General features: G+C 45.6%; 1 long non-coding RNA gene across 1 annotated transcript; it reads right to left on the bottom strand.

The window, feature by feature from the left end:
• Positions 1–13,008: 13,008 nt before the first annotated feature.
• LOC125615549 lies at positions 13,009–14,981 on the bottom strand. The gene is made up of 2 exons (XR_007346159.1): positions 14,755–14,981; positions 13,009–14,348 (listed from the first exon to the last, which is right to left on the bottom strand). It is a non-coding gene; the product is annotated as an uncharacterized LOC125615549 (long non-coding RNA).
• Between the last annotated feature and the right edge of the window lie 3,171 nt (positions 14,982–18,152).

The following is an 18,152-nucleotide window of genomic DNA, read 5'->3' as shown; positions in this document are numbered from 1 at the left end:
GCAGTAGGTCAACAAACTGCATGACCTTCAACACGTCATTATCAAATATGCTTTGGGTGAGAAGATTTTGCCCAATCTCGGGCTGATGTATTCTGAGTGTGTCTGTGGTAGGCGAGGCGAAGGTGTGCTCTTTGGTAGGGTAAGGATATTAAATATATTTTTGACTTACAAGTATTTTCAATTTAGGATGGTTTATCAGGAGATAACTCCACCACAAGTCCAAGAGTACCTTTATAGTTTTCAGACAGATGGTCACTGACTCACAGTAGTTCACTCAGGACGGTGTTGCTGTGCGGTGGCGAGGTCAATATGCATTCTCTAGAACCCCCAGTGTGCATGGTGAATGTGGGTGAATGTGGCAGAGGATCCTACTATGGTTTTTGTGCCGTATCACTGACCTGATTGCCAAGACCCCTGGTGTATGTGTGTGTGCTTGAGGCAGGGGTGGGGTTATGGGCACGGAACCCAGGGCTGCACGCATGCTAGGCAAGTGCTTTACCACTGAACGACATCCCCCGCTCTTAACAGTATTTTTAAATTTGAGACAGGGTCTTGCTAAGTTGCCTGGCTGTCCTGGAAGCTGCAATCCTCCTGCCTCAGCCTCCTGAGTAGCTGGGATTACAAGCGTGCACCACTGCACCCAGCTCTAATCCTGCCTTTTTGTGAGAACTATCGATTGTCTTTTACCCCTTTACCCAGGCAGCAGGGAGGAGGTCCAGTATCAATCTCTCTGGAAAAGAAGAGTGATTTAGGTCACGTGCAACAGGAATCTATTTTCTCACAGTTCTGGAGACCAGGGTCTGAAATCAAGGTGTTGGGGGTCCCACCCCTCTGGAGGTCTGGGAGAGTCTTCCTTGCCTCTTGCTGCCTCTGTGGCTGAGGGGCTCTTGGTCTTTGTAGTGGCCTGGCTCTAATTCATGGGCCCTGGTCACATGGCCTTCTTGTCACTGGATTCAGGTCCTCCCAGGTAATGCAGGATGATCTGTCCAATTAGGGTGACATTCATAGGTTCTCAGGGTTTACACATGGGTTTTTGAAGGCCTCCATTCAACTCATTCCTAAGGATATTATACTACTCCTTCCATTTTCATGTTTTTAAAAAGATTTTCATGCTAAAAAGAATTTTTAAACAATGTTTTTGGCCTGAGGAGAATTCCATTTTGCTCATCTCTGGCTGGACATGACAGAGTTCGCAGAGAGAACTCCCAAGTCTGAGGCAGAAGGTGCTGGGTAAGTTCACGGAAGAGAGGAATGTGGCCAAACCGGGAATACCGGGAAGACGTGGCTCCCTTCCTCGTCACCCAGACAGACCCAGACACTGTCATGAACGGTGCACAAGGACATGGGGTTTCTTCCCAGCGTCCCTTGATCCTCCTCCCCAGGCAATGCCTCCAACTTGGCATCCCTCCTTTTCTAAAAGGGAAGGCACTGGAGGGGAGAAAAGACAGCCTCGGGGGCCCAAATCAGCTGTTTCTATCTGATCCAGGCCCCTGTCCTCGCGCTAATGGTGACCGGCAGTTCCTGTGTCATGACTGGCAGGGCCGAGATGGCAGGGGGTGTGTCAGGCTGGCCTCTCGCCATCTGCTTTCTAGCACATTCATCCCCCTTGGGAGAAGCATCCTTCCAGATGCTGAGGTCACAAGGTAGTGGGGACACCCTTCCTTACTTCACCTACAGAGAGGAACTTTTCCTATTGGCCCAGGACACACAAACACAGGGGTAGGGGTAGGCTGTGCAATGGGCAGGCATGCATTTGGAGGAGGACCTTTTTAATGGAAAGGACAAGAAGGATCGGAATGCTCCTTTTCACATTTTCTCTACGACTGGAAAAGGATGGGTGGCCTAGGGGACAAAGGTGAGGCAACGGTAACCATGATGTAAAAATGGAATTGTGCAGTGCACAACCTGCACTGCCATCTTAGTGTTTGGCCACAGTAAGGAATTACAGAATGTGCTCCTGTTTTATGTTCCGCGCTCTCGCTGTCCCTCTGGACTGTCTGCTAAACTGCCTTAGTTTCCCCAGTCAAAGAGGCTAATGCTGAAGCAAATAGAAGGCTTTTGTGGGATTCCCACAGCGTAACCCACCCAAACTTGGAGTCCTGAGATGGAGCAGGGGTGACGCGGCTGAAGGCTTCAGTGCCACAGTTATCCCTAGGCCAGGAACAGCACTGGCAAGCGGGCAGGCCAGCCACGGTCACCATGGTCAGGTCAGGTGGCCACGTTTTCCACCTCCTCCTTCTGGACTGGCTGAGGGGCCAGGAAGGGGCCCTGGGTCGGCATGGCCTGGGTCTAATGTGCCATGCAGCCTGAGCAGGGCCTGGCGGCTTCTCTCCACGGCCACTTCCACAGAAAGGAGAGTGTGGCCTTGGGAGGGGCAGAGGCCAAAGCGGGCAGAGACGGGTGCCCAAGGGAGACTGTGACCACGAAGGTGTAAGCACAGAGAAGGAGCAGGAGCAGGAGGTGTGAACCAGCCCGGCAGGCAGAGCGGGGCTCCGAGGGAGAGGCAGAGGCACCCAGCAGCCCGGGGAGACCCGGGACCATGGCGCCTCTGCAGCGGCCCCCGCTGGGCCGAGGTTTCCCATGACAGATCCCCGGGTTGTCAAGGTAATTTCTCTGGGTCTTTCAGCATCTGAGGTCTCCAAGCCAGAATACCCCTCCCTGGACTCTGTAGTTGGTGGATTGCGCTTCCTTTGTCTGGCCCAAATTCCTGGTCCATTTCAGTAAGATGCAGCTGGAACTCACCAGAAAACACCGGAGCCATTGACTTAGACGAGGAAGAGCTTCTGAAAATCATTGAGCTTCTGAAGCTACACAGAACACCTATGCCCACATCCTCACCCTGGAGGTCAAGGGCAGTCGGCAAGGTCGCAGGGCTCAGGTCTGGTAGGGCAGGGGAGGAACTCTGGCCCACCCACATCCCCCTCCTCATGGTGCCTTGGCCCTCGCTTCCCTTGTTTCTCGTGTGTTCATGTATGAACCCAGGAATGTTATGTCCACCTCATTCACTGTCTTTTCTATTCCCCTCCCCCCTCCCTTCCCTTCACTCCCCTTTTGTCTAATCCAGTGAACTTCTATTCTCCTCCCCCACCGTTGTGATGTTAGCATCCACATATCAGAGACAACATTGAGCCTTTGATTTGGGGGGATTAGCTTATTTCACATAGCAAGATAGTCTCCAGAACCTTCCATTCACCAGCAAATGCCATAATTTCATTATTCTTTATGCCCAAGTAATATTCCATTGTGTGTATATATCCCACATTTTCTTTAGCCATTCATCTGTTGAAGGTACCTAGTAGATTAATTCCGTAGCTTTGCTATTGTGAATTGAGCTGCTACAAACATTGATTTGGTTGGGTCACTGGAGTATGCTGATTTGAAGTCCTTTGGGTATATATCAAGGAGTAGGATAGCTGGGTCAAATGGTGATTCCATTCCAAGTTTTCTGAGGACTCTCCATACTGTTTTCCAGAGTGGTTGCACCAATTTGCAGTCCCACCAGCAGTGTATGAGTGCACCTTTTCCCCACCTCCTTACCAACATTTAATGTTACTTGTGTTCTTGATGATTGCCATTCGGAATCTCAGTGTGGTTTTAATTTGCATTTCTCTAATTCCTGGAGATGTTGAGCATTTTTTCATGTATTTGTTGACCAATTGTATTGATTCTTCTGTGGAGTGCCTGTTCAGTTCCTTTGCCCATTTATTGAATAGTCCATTGGGGGGTTTTGGTGTTAAGTATGATAAACTCTTAATTCCTGATTTTCAAACAACAGAGTGAAGGGAGACAGAAAAGGAAATAAAAGGCCAGTGACCTCTTTGCTAGGAGACTGGAGAGGCTCAGGGCATTCGAAAGAACTGAGCCTGTGGAAGATCGTGGCACAAACTCCTACCGGGACCTTGAAAAGCAACCCGAGGGCCGGGTGTGGCTCGGTGGTGGAGCCCCTGCCCAGCAAATAAAATGAAAGGAATACAAAGTACCAACTGTAAAGCTGAACGAATCTTGGCTGGTGGCAAAGTGCTGAGGTGGCTTGACCCCGGGAGGCTGTGTCACAATGTCAGGGGGTGGGGAACGGAGTTCATGGGAAGCGGAAGTGGAATTCTGATGGAGCAGTGCTTTAAAAGATTGAGAAATTCTGTTTGCACCTGAAGAGATCTAACTTAGATGCTGCAGTTCAGGTTTCAGCAGCTAATGTCCCGGGGCCCAAGTCGCTCTGCCTCTCCCACCCACTTCTGTGGTGGACACTTAACCTTAGTGGGAAGCCCCCTCCTCTTTCCTTCTCTACGCTTTGAATCCTGACCCTCGGTGTCCCTCAAGGATGCCCTTCCTTAGGCTGACAGGGGGGAAACAGACTTATGTCCTTACAGATCTCTCTCCTCTAGTTTAACGGCATTAGCCGCCCTAAGAACACAATGTTAGTCTAAAACCTCATGTGAAGGTTGATCCCAGAAGCCACACTGGCCTTTAGAGAGAGCAGTTCGTTTCAGCTGTCATAACCCAAGATCGCAGACCTAACCTGCTGAACCGTGGGACTGTCCTCTGAATCCGGACACTCGGTAATCAGAAATGTCATACATCAACAAACGGTACTTTGTTTTCTTTTCTCGCATCTAAGTGTTAAAACAATTCATTAAATAGTGAAAAGTTCTTCTGCTTAGTCAATAATCAGCCTACAAATTTATACACATCCCCATCTTTTTTTTCTTAAAAGTAAAAAATGTACATCCATTTATTTTTTTAAATTTTGGTTTTATCTTCCACAGATGCTATCTTCTCAACTGTGAATCCTGCTGTGATGAACACTGTATTGAAGAGAAAACCGGGCCCAGAAAATCCAGTGCAAAGCATATGCCGAAAGACATAGGTAGGGTCTCAGCTCGACTTCACGCCCCTTATTAGCTGTTTGCTTTAGGTAAGATTAATTTAACGATTTACTATTATTTTTTATTTTTTTGGCACCAGAACCAGGAGCATTTTACTCCACATCTGCAGCCCTTTTCAGATTTTATTCATAGACAGGGCCTCACTAAGTTGCTCAGGGCCTCACTAAGTTGCTGAGGCTGCCCTCGAACTTTTGATTCTCCTGCCTCAGCCTCCCAAGTCACCTGGATTATAGGTGTGCACCATTGAGCCCGGCAGTTTTTTTTTTAATTAGTTATTTATGACTAAAATGCATTTATGCACTTCAATATATCATACATAGAGTTTCTTGTTTGTTTGCTTAAATATTTGGACCTTTATTTTATTTGTTTATTTACATGCGGTGCTGAGAATCAAACCTCACGTGTGCTAGGCAAGCGCTCTACCACTGAGCTATGACCCCAGCCCCACACCTAGTTTTTGATCTTCAGTTTCTTTATCTAATTAATGTTAAGAGTGTGATTTATTCATAGGACTTTGGCCAGACAAATATGAACCTGTTCCAAGGGGGTCAATGACACTGCTAGTCCCTAACGGGTTTTCTCTCTACGGATTTGCGTGTTCTGAACATTTCATAGAAGTGGAATCCTATAGCACGTCATTTCTGCGTCTGTCTTCTTTCACTCATCCACGCTACAGCACAGAGGAGTACTCCATTTCTTTTTATTGCCCATGAGTATTTCATTATAAGGATAGAACACATTGTATTTATTCACTCATCTGTTGATGGACACGGGTCCATGTTTTGGCTTTTATTAATAATGCTGTTATGAATAAATTTTTGTGTGGACATGTGCTTCAATTCTCTTGGGTATACACTTAAGAAGAATATTATATCGCTGGGTCATACATTCATTCCGTGCTTAACCTTTTAAAGAACTGCTCAACTATCTTCCAAAGCAGCTAAACTATTTTACAGTGGCACCATCAACTAGGAAGACTCGGATTTCTTCACATCCTTACCAACGCTTTTTATCTCTTTCTGATTATGGCCACCAGGAATGAAGTGGCTTCTCACTGTGGTTTTGGTTTACCTTTGCCCTAATAATACTGAACAGCTTTTCATGGGCTTATTAGTTTTTTGTGTATTCCTTTGAAGAAAACCCTGTTCAAATACTTTGCCCATTTAAAATGGGACTTTTTATTTGTCTTCCTGCTGATTGTTGAGTCCCACGAGGTCTTTCCGTGCTAGGCACCACTTGCTCATCTGACGCATGAGAAGCGCTTATTTTCTTCTACTGTGGGCTTTGTACTTTCTTAATGCTGAGGTAGTTCTACGTCTTCCTTTCCAATCCCGTGCCTTTCACTCTTTCTCTCGCCTTTTCCGGGCGAGGGCCTCCAGCACAGCGTTGAGCAAGGCTGGTAGGGACTGAGTGGCCTTGCCCTGTTCCGTCTTTTCCTGTGAGAGTGGTTATTAGCTGCAGGTCTTTCACCATGGGCTTTAGTAGGCCGAGGAATTCCCTCCTCTTTCCTGTTTCTTGTTGGTTTCTGCAGTGCTGAGATTAAACCCAGGGACTTGCACGTGTTCAGCAAGGGCTCTGCCACTTGGCTACGCCTTGGCCTTGTTGACAATCGTCACCATGGGAGGATGGGCATATGTTTTTTGCTTTTTTTTTTTTTTTGGCAGTACTGGGGATCAAACCCAGGGTGTTTAACCATTGAGCTGCACCCCCACCATTTTGTTTGTTTGTTTGTTTAATTTTGAGACAGGGTGTTGCTAAGTTCCCTGGGCTGGCCTCAAACTTGCAATTCTCCTGCCTCAGCCTCCTGAGCTTCTGGAATGACCGTCAAGTGCCACCATGCCCATATTGTTATTAATTGTGCAATATTTTTTGTGGGTTTGTTTGTGATTAAACATCAGATAATGTCATTATTTGTGAAGCTTTGGGTATCTTTATCTAATGTAGGCTAAAAGGATGATGGTAGAGAGATGCCCTCAGATAAGTGGGTCTTGTGTAAGGTGTAATGTTTTCATTTAGCTGTTGTTGGATTTTTTTAAATATTTGGAAGATTCCAGAGGACCTTCAAATTTCAAAGGAGTCATTTCTTAGAAAGTACTTAGCGCAGCACAGGACGCCACATACCCAGGTTTACTTATCCATGAAGGTACTCATTACATTTATCCAGGACCCAGTCTGCACCAGGAGTTTGTTAAGCCCTTAGGATTCAGAGTCAAATACACCAGCTCTGGACACAGAGGACACAGAATGCTCCAGTGCTCCCAGGACAGAGCCTCGGGGACGGTGACAGAGGGATGTGGGAGCTGCTAGAGGAAGAACATCGGGGCTGTGAGCCAGGGGTCCCAAACTGCAACGTCTCAGGAACCAGGTGGGCTTGGAACCAGGTATTAGGAAGTGAAGGACTCTGTGGCCAGGCGAGACAGCACGTTCTCTTTGAAGACACTGATATCCAAATTCAAAACAAAACTTCTGTGGAACACAAACACAATGCTTCCTCAGGCTAGCCAACAGTCTGAGCCTAGCAAGCCGGACATGCTGGTGCAAGTGCCTGTGATTCCAGCAACTCAGGAGGCTGAGGCAGGAGGATCTCACGTTCCAGGCCAGTCTCAGCAACTTGGTGAGATCTTATCTTAAAATTAAAAAATTAAAGAAAGAAAAAGGGCCTGGGACATGGCTCATTGCAGAGCGCCCTTGGTTGGGTTCAGCCCCAGTGCAGGAGGGTGGAGTCCGTAGCAGAGGGAAAGGGAAGGCTCACAGCCCTCGCTGCCAACTGGAGGCCCCTCGCTGGTACTGGTGTGACCAAGCCCACGGGGCACCTCTTCCCTACTTCCTGTCCAGTGAGGTGAGGGGCCAACTTGAAGTCAGCCACAGAGGAGAAGTATTTACACCAGGAAAGACGGCAGAGCCACAGACGGTGCCTTCCACCCTCTGGGCAGGAGAGACGTGATCAAGTGTCTCCCAGGAATCCAGGAATTGGCACACAGCCGCCCGGGTTTGTCCATCCACCGTGGCTCCTATTAACATTCCTCACTCTTAGAAACCAAATGATAGGAATGGAACTCTTTTCATTTTCATCTGGTTATCAGGAGCCAACAGTGAAAACAGATGATTTACATGATAAAAGCAAAAACAAAACAAAACAAAACAAAACGAGGGATGTGTTTCTATTTGAAGAAAAAAGTCATCTTTCCACTTAGATTTTGGAAACATCTCATTCCTTCCTTCAAAAATATCATATCACATCAGGCATGGTGGTGCACACACGCAATCCCAGCTACTCAGGAGGCTGAGGCAGGAGGATTGCAAGTTCTAGGCAATCCCTATCTCAAAATAAAAAATAAAAAGGGCCGGGGATGTGGCTCCGTGGAAGAGCAACGGCAGAGCATGTGGGTTCAATTCTCAGTAATGCAAAAGTTCTATCAATCCATCAGGTATCCACATAAAATAAGCCAGGCAGGGTGGTATGCACATGCCTCTAGTCCCAGCTACTCAGGAGGCTGAGGCAGAAGGATCACTTGAACCATGAGCTCAAAGCCAGCCTGAGAAACCCAGCAAGACCCCACCTCAAAAAAGAAGATAAGAGACAACCAAGTTTTTCATTTGGTTTTGTTTGCATTCAAATTAATGAATTGTTAAATGTAACTTGTCTTAAAAAAAAAAACAGATAATTAAGTAAACAAATAAATGAAATGAGTTCAAGAGACAAGTTGTTTGTGTGTATTTTTAGATGTTACATCCAGCTGAGACACCGGCTGAGGAGATAACAGGAACCTAGAAGGGTCTTAATTGGAGGGATCTACTGCCGTGCTTATTGCTTAATATTGATTACTATTTACACTCCAAGGGAAATCTCTCCTGTTATTATCAAGTCCCCAGAGCGTGGGAACAAGCTCACATTATCTCAAGGAGGGGTCTTTATTTAATAGTAGTTTTTGTAATTCCACTTCCCACATGAAGAGTGTGATGAATAATTTATAATCGTATCTTCAGAACTAGGAATGACCCTGGAGATTCACAGGCCACGGGCAACAATATAGATTTCACTGTTTCCAAATCTCCTCACAGTGTGGCTGCCCAGAGCCCTCTCCCTGCTCAGAGGAGAAGAGATTTTGTCCAGTCAGCAACATCTGCCTTTGCTCTAGGCCCGACCTAGTTTGATCTCTCTATTTTACAGTTTAGAAATGCCCCCCAAAGAAGCATGAAATTCATACAATTAGTCAATAGCATAGCAAGGATTGTAAATTCAGGAATTCAGAGGGAAGGCTTTCTCTCTCTCTTTCTTTTGTGTTTTGTTTTATGCTGAGGATTAAACCCAGGGGCACTTTACCACTGAGCTACATCCCCAGTCCTTTTTATTTCATTTATTTATTCAAAGTGTCACTTTTATTTTACTTATTTATATTTTGGGGGGGCGGATACCAGGGATTGAACTCAGGGGCACTCCACCACTGAGCCACATCCCCAGCCCTGTTTTGTATTTTATTAGAGACAAGGTCTCACTGAGTTGCTTAGCACCTCACTAAATTGCTGAGGCTGGCTTTGAACTCTCGATCCTCCTGCCTCTGCCTCGCAAGCTGCTGGGATTACAGGCTTGCGTGCACCCAGCCTCATTTATTTATTTTTGAGGCAGTGTCTCTCTAAGTTGAGGCTGACCTCGAACTTGCTCTTGCCATCCTCCTGCCTCAGCCTCACAGGTCTCCAGGATTGCAGGTGTGTGCCACAGAGCCAAGCGAGAAGTTGTTTTTGAATAAAATCTCTCCTCTTTGTCCCCACACTCAGTTGTTCTAAAGTCTTGTTCCCAAACCCCTCTCAGATACTTTCCTTCCATCTCAATTCCACTAATCCTGCCTACTTGTCCCAAGTGCCTTAGATTTTCTACCCAACCCTAATATCCACCTCTACTTCAATCCATCTTGGATCTGAAACATTGCCAGACAATTGCAAATCACAACTATGATGCTGTCACTTTAAAGCTTAAATTAAACACGTCAATGCTCCAGTGCTCTCCTTATTCTAATGCCAGGTGACACTGTGCGTCCACCCTTTTACTCATTCCCCGAAGCTCCCCTCCCAAGTGGCAAAACCCTACATCCTTTGACCTGGTGAAAGCGTCAGTCATCTGAGAAGGCTTCCATTCTCCCCTCTTCCTAGTGGTCATTCCCTGAGAGCAGGGACCACCCCATCCCATCTAAATCTGCTTTGATTTCCCCCAGGTTCAGCAGAGGAGGCGCTCCACTAGCAAGTAACAGGAGAGGAGAAGTTGGCTTGGAATTCCCTACACCTCCACAGCAAGGTGCCCAGGCACTCAGCGACCGGGCGCAGATTCCAGATGTAGGGTGACAAGTTCAAGACCAGCCTAGGCAACTCAGGGAGACCCTGTCTCAAAATGAAAATAAACAGGGCTGGGGATGTATCTCGGAGGTTCATGAAGGGGAGAAACTTATCCCAAGTTCAGTCTCCAGTCCCAAAAATTAAAAAAAAAAAAAAAAAAAAAGATGCAGATCTGGAACATGACCTCACACGTAACCTGAAATGCGGGAAATAAAAACTTCAGGGCTGGGGATGCAGCTCAGTGGGAGAGCGTTTGCCAAGCATTCTCGAGGCTCCTGTTCCACCCTCAAACACACACGCGCGCACACACACACACACACACACACACACAGAGTATGTGAAAACTTTTGTGCACAGCTTTTTGTCTAAGCATTATTTACAGCAGTGAAAACCAAAAGCACAGGAGATCCCACATTAATGGGGTGGTGAATTATTTACAGCACGTGTAGCTGATGATGGGGAGGCAGGCCCCGGAAATGGTGTTTGTGGGAAGCTCTGAGTGTCACGAGAAAGTGCTTATGATGCGAGGGGAAGGGGGAAGAGCCAAGTGAGATATCTATGTGCCAGAACATCTCATCCACACCAAACGCGCATTGAAACAGATGGGAGAAGTGATCATGGATGATCAGATTGGGGACAGTTGTTTTTTGGGAATAAACCCATGATTTCATGCATCCTAAGCAAGCGTAAACCTTAAGATGAATTTTTACATGAAAAGTTACGGAGTTTGGTGTCTGCCTGCCTCTATATGGCCACCACTAGATAAAGATGTAGCACATTTTCATCACCCCAAAACTTCCCTCTTGTCTTCAGTTAATACTCGCCTACCTGCATGCTGACTTTCATCACTGTAGATTAGGGTTTTTTTTTCCTAATATTGAACTTTGTGTAAATGGAGTCATACAAAATATATTCTTTAGTGGTGCCTGACTTCTTTCACTCAGTCTAATGTTTTCTGAAAGTGTTCCATTTCAGTGGCAATGCTTGTTCTTTTTTTAAAGGTGAGCAGTATTCCATTGTATTAATTTGCCATAATTTGCATATCCATTCTCTTATTGATAGACATTTTGGTTGTTTCCAGTTTGGGGCTTTAATGAATAAAGCATCTGTAAGTATTCATATATAAACCTTTTTGTGCATATATACATTCATTTATGAGTACAGCCATCCCTCAGCATCGGTGGATGATTTGTTCCAGTCCTCCCCCCTGGTTTCTGAAACGTATAGATGTTCAATTCCCTTGTGTAATACAAAATCTAAGTAACCCTCTGTATGCCTTAAATCATCTCTAGACTATTTATAATACCTAATGTGATGTAAATATTATGTAAACAGTTGTTACCCTGTGTCATTTAGGGAATAATGACAAATTCATTCATGTTCCATACAGACACAATTTTTTTTTCTTTTTGAATATCTTAGATTCTTGATAGGCTGAACCTAAAGACGTGGAACCTTTGGGTATGGACTATAAATATCCAGAAGCGGAATTCCTGAACATTAAGGTACACATATGTTTAACTGGGTTAGAAATCACCAAACAGCTTTCCAAAGTGGTAGCATAGTTTCATCCTCCACCAGCCTCATTTATTTTTATTGATTCTGCAAAGTCTGTAGTCATATCTCGTGGATTTAATTTGAATCTCCCTAATGCATAATGATCCCAAGGATCTTTTCCTATGTTTATAGCCTTTCAGTTTCCCTTTGTGTTGTGATGATCTATTGCTCATTTTCCAAGTGAAATTTTCTTTTTATTAGTAGTAGTTGCTAGGAGTTTTTTTTAAAAAATGTGTACACATGCTCCTCAAATTACAATGGAGTCACACCCTGATAAATCCACCATAAGTTGAAAATATTGTAAGTGAAAAATTCATTGACTCCACCTGCCCTGCCAGCAACCTGGCTCAGGAGCACAGCCCGCTACAGAGCGTCTGTTGATCTTGTGGCTGACAGGGCTGCGGTTCACCGTCCTGCCCAGGATCCAGAAGGCAGAGGGTGGCTTGGGCAAAGATCAGAATTAAAGTATGATTTTCATTGACTGCATGCTGCTTTTGTGTCTTCTTAAAGTCAAAAAAATCTTTAAGTTAAACCTCTGTTAAGTTGGGGACTATCTGTATTTTGGATATGTCCTTTGTCAAACACACCGTCACACGTCACTTAACAACAGAAATGCATCCTGAGAAACGTATTGCCTCTTGTTTTTATCACTGTGCAAACAGCACAAACTAGAGAGTCCAGGCCCGTCACTCCATGTGTCCTCTGATGTAATCAACAGAGGCCACAAACACAATTTCCATGATGTTAGTGCATAAAAATGTTAATTTTTCTTTTATGCTGGGGTATAGCTCAATGGTAGAGCTTGCCTCACATGCATAAGACCTTGGGTTTTATCCCTAACACTGCAAAAAAAAAAAGCCCATATATTTTATATATGTATAAATTTATATATAAAACATACAAATTTTGGCTGGGGATGTGGCTCAAGTGGTAGCGCGCTCGCCTGGCATGCGTGCGGCCCGGGTTCCAACCTCAGCACCACATACAAAGATGTTGTGTCAGCCGAAAACTAAAAAATAAATATTAAAAAATTCTCTCCCTCTCTCTCTGTCTCTCTCTCTCTCTCTTTAAAAAAACATACAAATTTATATATACTTAAATTATATACAAATATGTTTGTATATTATTATTATATTATTATTGTATATTATATTATTATATTTATTTTATTTATACATATATTTATTTTTATAAACATAAAATACATAAACCAGTAACACAGCTGCTCACCACTACCAAGTATCATACACTGACGCTTATTGCATGTGCTGTACTTTTACATGACTGGCAGAAGAGTCTGTTTACACCAGCATCATCACAAGCTCTTGAGTTATGCATTTTGCTTCAATGCTGTGACAGCTATGATGTCACTAGGTGATAGAAATGTTTCAGCTCAATTATAATCTTATGGACCACCACTGTATGTGTGCTCCATCGTTGACCGAAATCTCACCGGGCAGCCCAACAGGTCTTTTCTCCAAGTCTACCTATTTTCTTTGCTGTATCTTTTGAGGGGCAGACATTTTTAATTTTAATCAAGTCCCCTTTTCAATTTTATGTTCTATGCATTTGTAACTTATCCAAGAAATACTTTCCTATTATGAAAAGCTGCAGCTTATGAGGACTCCATCTGCCAGCAGAAGTGGAGAATCTAGTTCCATCTTAAACCAGTTTCACCATGATGTTCTGCCTCACCTTGGGCCCAGAGCAACGGACTCAGCGACCGTGGTTCAAACCTCTGGAACCCTGAGCCGAACTCAACCTTTCCTTCTCTAAGTTGTTCTTGTCGTGCATTTTGGTCACAGCAACGAAAAGCTGACTAACACAGATATTTTATGACAACAGGACTTCCGGTCCTGACCTCAGCATCGCCTCCCAGGGAGATGGACTGGACTTTGGGTGCTGCACGCTCATCTTGTCCCTCTGGCCTTCAGTTCACACTTAACACAACAGTCATTTCTTTAGTCTTCCTCCCTGGGCCATAAAAAGGCAGAGGCTGTACACACACCAGTGGGCTGTAGTGGACTTCTCAATTAATTTGCTTGAGCCGCTCACAGAACTCAGGTAAATGCACTTACTGGTTTATTATAAAGGACGCAGATGAAGAGATGAATAGGGCCAGGTCTGGGGGAAGGAGCACAAGCATCCATGTCTCCTCCTGTCACACGGCCCTCCAGGAACCTCCATGTGTCAGCAACATCTCTGGTGTTCTCCTTTTGGGTTTCATGGAGACTTCATTATGTAGACATGATTGCTGAGAGACTGGGTAGGGAAGCCCACCCAGCATGGCCTGTCTATTCGTATTCTTCTTGGCCTCGCTGGGTGGCCTTCTTTCCTCCAGGGTCTGGAGCAGAAATCCTCTGGATTGAGAAGGTCTTATGACCCACTATCAGACAAGGCAGGTCAGAGAATTTATGGCCAGCTAACAGCAGGAGAAGATTAGAGTTTCTACAACCTGCCTGGGGGTCTAAGCCAGAAACCAAGGACAAAAATGAAAACATCCGTATATCATAGTACCATTCGACCTCAGGATAGGACTGTGGTGGAATCCTTCAGTACCTCTGATAATCGTTTCTGAAGCTAGAAAGGGGAACGTATCTGTCAGAATGTTTTGCCTGCGGTACCAGAAACACAAACGAAAATAACGTATTCCACCCAGGAAGAGATTTCTTTAGGAAGTAAATTGGAGGAATCTTTTTTGATAGAACATGACCCCAAATTGTCCAAATTATATTGTTATATGTGCATGTATGAATAGGTAGCAACAAATCCCATCGTTGTGTACAACTATAATTCACCAATAAAAAATGTGGAAAGGAAAAAAAAAAAGTAACCCCAGAGAAAACATTTCTACAAACTGACATTTGTTGTTTATTCTGGTAAAAAAGCAGAGACTGGGCGCAGGGTCACACTGTTCTGAGGGCCATGAGCTGAAAAGTACCCCCTCACACACCACCGCTAGCCGGCTTCTGACGGCTTCACCTACCATCACGTGGAAATGGTGTCGCCAAGATTGACCTGGAGCAGCTCATAAAGGTCCTGTGGCTGGCACAATCTCCACACCACCTCCTCTGGTGCACTGGTGTTTTCCTCACCCCATAGCTAGGGCCTCCCTGGAGTTGGTAATAAGGAGCAAACTGAGGAAGAAAAATCCGGGGTGCGTCACAGGTGGTTTCACATCATATGCTGGCCCCAGCTGGACGCCACCTTATGGCCCCACTCAGGACTGGGCAGGGAGGGGACGGGGAGGGAGTGCCCGCTGGTGGGCAGGGCTTCAAAGGGGATGTCCAATCGTCCACTCTACCAGGAAAGAGGGACTTCCAGAGGGAAAAGTCCATTTCTATCGATGGCTAATGGCTAATGATTCGGCCACAAGAGAATCCAAAACAAACAAAACAGCCCAGAGTTAACAAAAACAATGACAAGAACAGAAGAAAACTAATAAAATCAAAAATAGAGTTGATAAGAGAAAACAAGCCAGGTGCGGTGGCATATGCCTGTAATCCCTGTGGATCGGGAGGCTGAGGCAGGAGGATGGTGAGTTCAAAGCCAGGCTCAGCAAAAGCGAGGCAGTAAGCAACTCAGTGCGACCGTGTCTCTACATAAAATACAAAATAGGGCTGGGATGTTGCTCAGTGGTCGAGTGCCCCTGGGTTCAATCCCCAGTATCCACCCCATCCCACCCCAGCCTCCACCCACCTCCAAAAAAAAGAGAGAGAGAAAAAAACAAAATCAGGATGCTGAGACAAAAGAACAAAATTCAGGAAAGAGCTCTTTGAAATTAAAAAAAAAATAGGCTAACCAATTTTTAAAATTTAATAGAATTGTTGGATGCTAACGTTGGTAGGACTCTTCCAGGATGTAGAACAGAATGAACAACAGCAGTAAAATGTGAGAAAAATCAGAGAATTATTCCAAGAGGCACAAAATCCAGCAAATGGGTACATAGGGAGAGAATGGGTGAAGGAAAGGAGAAAACTGTGAAATAATGAAGGGATGTTTCGCAAAACTGTGAGATCTACAATTCCCGATTTAAAGGGCTACAAAGTCCAGTGTAATCATGAAGACAACCCCAGCCATCGTTATCATACAGCAAACATGAACTTCTATAAGCCGGGTAAAAGGCGGAGTTGGTTGGTTCTGGATAATCATCTTCAAAGACGTCCCTCACCAGGATGGAGAGGACCACGCACAGTTCTGCAAATATTCTTTTATCCACAACATCATTATTTCCACCCTTTTGCCCTTCAAATTCCGCTTCCTATAAAATAAGTCAACCCCTCCCCTCCTTTTTTGTAACAAAAATTGCCACATTCAGGAAACAGAGCCCATCTCTCCAAGGGAGGGTTTGGAGGCCTTCTTTCAGCTCCTCGGGCTCCACGAGTGCCCATGATGACCCTCAGCCCAGTCCTGCTCTTAGGTTCATAACTCAACTGGAATATAAAGGTGTCTTTCTTTGGAAGGGCTATTTTTCAAACTCTCTAATGAAAAAGCTCGGGAGGACTGCTGTCCACTCTCCCTCCTTCCCAAGCAAATAGCATTCCTCTCCCTGGAACAGATGGGGCTCTGTGTGACAAATAGCCCTGTGTTCCGGGGCAGCGATGGCGCTGGCGTCCTGTCCCCAGTGTTTATAGGCTGGGCTGTCCCTCGGCTCCCGTCGCCTTGGAGGAGACTGGAGCAGTGTTTGAGGCCCAGACAATGGAACAGCGGGGGTTAGTTCCAGCCGTTCCTGGTGACAATGGCGAGCAGGTCGAGCGTCTTCTAGGAGGGCCTCTGCACAAGGTGGGGGAAGGAGGGCCGCTCCTGCTCGCTGCCCCTGGGGCTCGCTGACTTCACAGGCCCTGGCTGCTGCGGTTAATTACGGTGCCTCCGCTGGTTTTCCTCCTACAGAGACAGCTGTGACCAGGCGCCTCCCGGTGCAAAACCGAGAAGGCACACTCACCGCCATTCCTCCTCCTCCAGCTGCCAAAGAATCGCTGTGGGCATAAGTGAGAAAAGCATCTGTCCCTAAAGGAATGTCAGAGGTTTGCTGTTGTGGCGATTTCACCCGCAGGGTGTGGAGCTAGAACATGGTTAAACCTTGCCTCGAAGCCCCCTTTGGGCCAGTGGGTTGCCAAGGCAGATTCCTGTAATCCCAGCAGCTCAGGAGGCTGAGGCAGGAGGATCCCTAGCTACTTAGTAATGTCCTAAGCAACTGAGGGAGACCTTGTCTCAAAATCAAAAGTGGAAACAAACAAACAAACAAACAAAAACAGGCTGAGAATATGGCTCAGTGGTTAAGAGCCCCTGGGTTCACTCCCTGATACCAAAAAAGAAAAGAAAGAAAAAATCTCCTTTGTCATGATCTTGCCAATAAGGGCAGACTTCAGACGACAGTGGCTGGTGGAAAGAGCAAAAGGGGCAACTTTTCATTCCTAAGCCTGCAATGCATTCCTAGGATGTTGCAGGGTCTTTGTGGGTATTATGGGTCACTTCAAAACCAATCACATTTGTGCATTTCTGAATGTAAATACCTTTGGGCACATTCGTTCCTTTCTGCCTCAGGCTCCTCATTCCTAGAAACTCCACTGAATGAGTACTCTTTGCCAAGGGCTGAGTCCATGATCCTTAAACACTCAACAATGTTGACTGAGCTCCTATCACTTGTGAGCCAGGCTCTGAATGCAGAGTGTGGGGGCGCTCTTGCTCTCAGGCAGCTTCCAACTGGCAGCGTACCATGCCCAAGGAGCATGGGATCCAAGCTGCATGAGGTCTGAAGTACAATTCAGGGGCTCCAAAGGGGTATACAGGAGGCTCAAAAGTTCCAAGCCAGCCTCAGCCACTCAGCGAAACCCTGTCTCAAAATTTAAAATAATGAGAGCAATAGAAAGAGAGAGAGATCACGAGGCAGACTGGTTAACACCTTATCAGCGACAGTCTCTGCACTGGGGACTCCTCAGTTAGGAGAGAGCAAGGTTCTCTGAGCCTTTGCCTGTCCTGCGTATTCCTCCTCAGGTCCTGCTAATCGGAACTCCTCAATGGCACTTGTCGTTCCCTTTTTGTGTTTGACAGCAACACACAATGAATTTTTAAAAATGCATGCCTTACGTGTTATTTATTGCTGGTGGTCTTATAAATCTATATTGTATTTTTTTGCAGGATTATTTGGCTCCCTATCAAAAATCATTAAAATATGTACATGTTTTGATTCATGGAGACTATTCCTGAGAACTGATCAGAAGGGAAATACATTTTGGAGAAGCTACGTATAAGAGAGTAGAACAGGGTCAGGAAGAGGAGGATCAGAGGAAGAACTGTGTCAAAATGCAGTTACCTGTGAGGAGTAGGTTCTAATGTGCTCCGCCTCACAGAAGGTGTCTACAGTCACAGCAATGTGTATTTTAT

This window comes from Marmota marmota, unplaced genomic scaffold (genome assembly GCF_001458135.2).
Source record: "Marmota marmota marmota unplaced genomic scaffold, marMar, whole genome shotgun sequence".
NCBI lineage: Eukaryota > Metazoa > Chordata > Mammalia > Rodentia > Sciuridae > Marmota > Marmota marmota.
The sequence above is the reverse complement of the archived record's forward strand: the minus strand, read 5'-3'. Positions and strand labels throughout refer to the sequence as shown.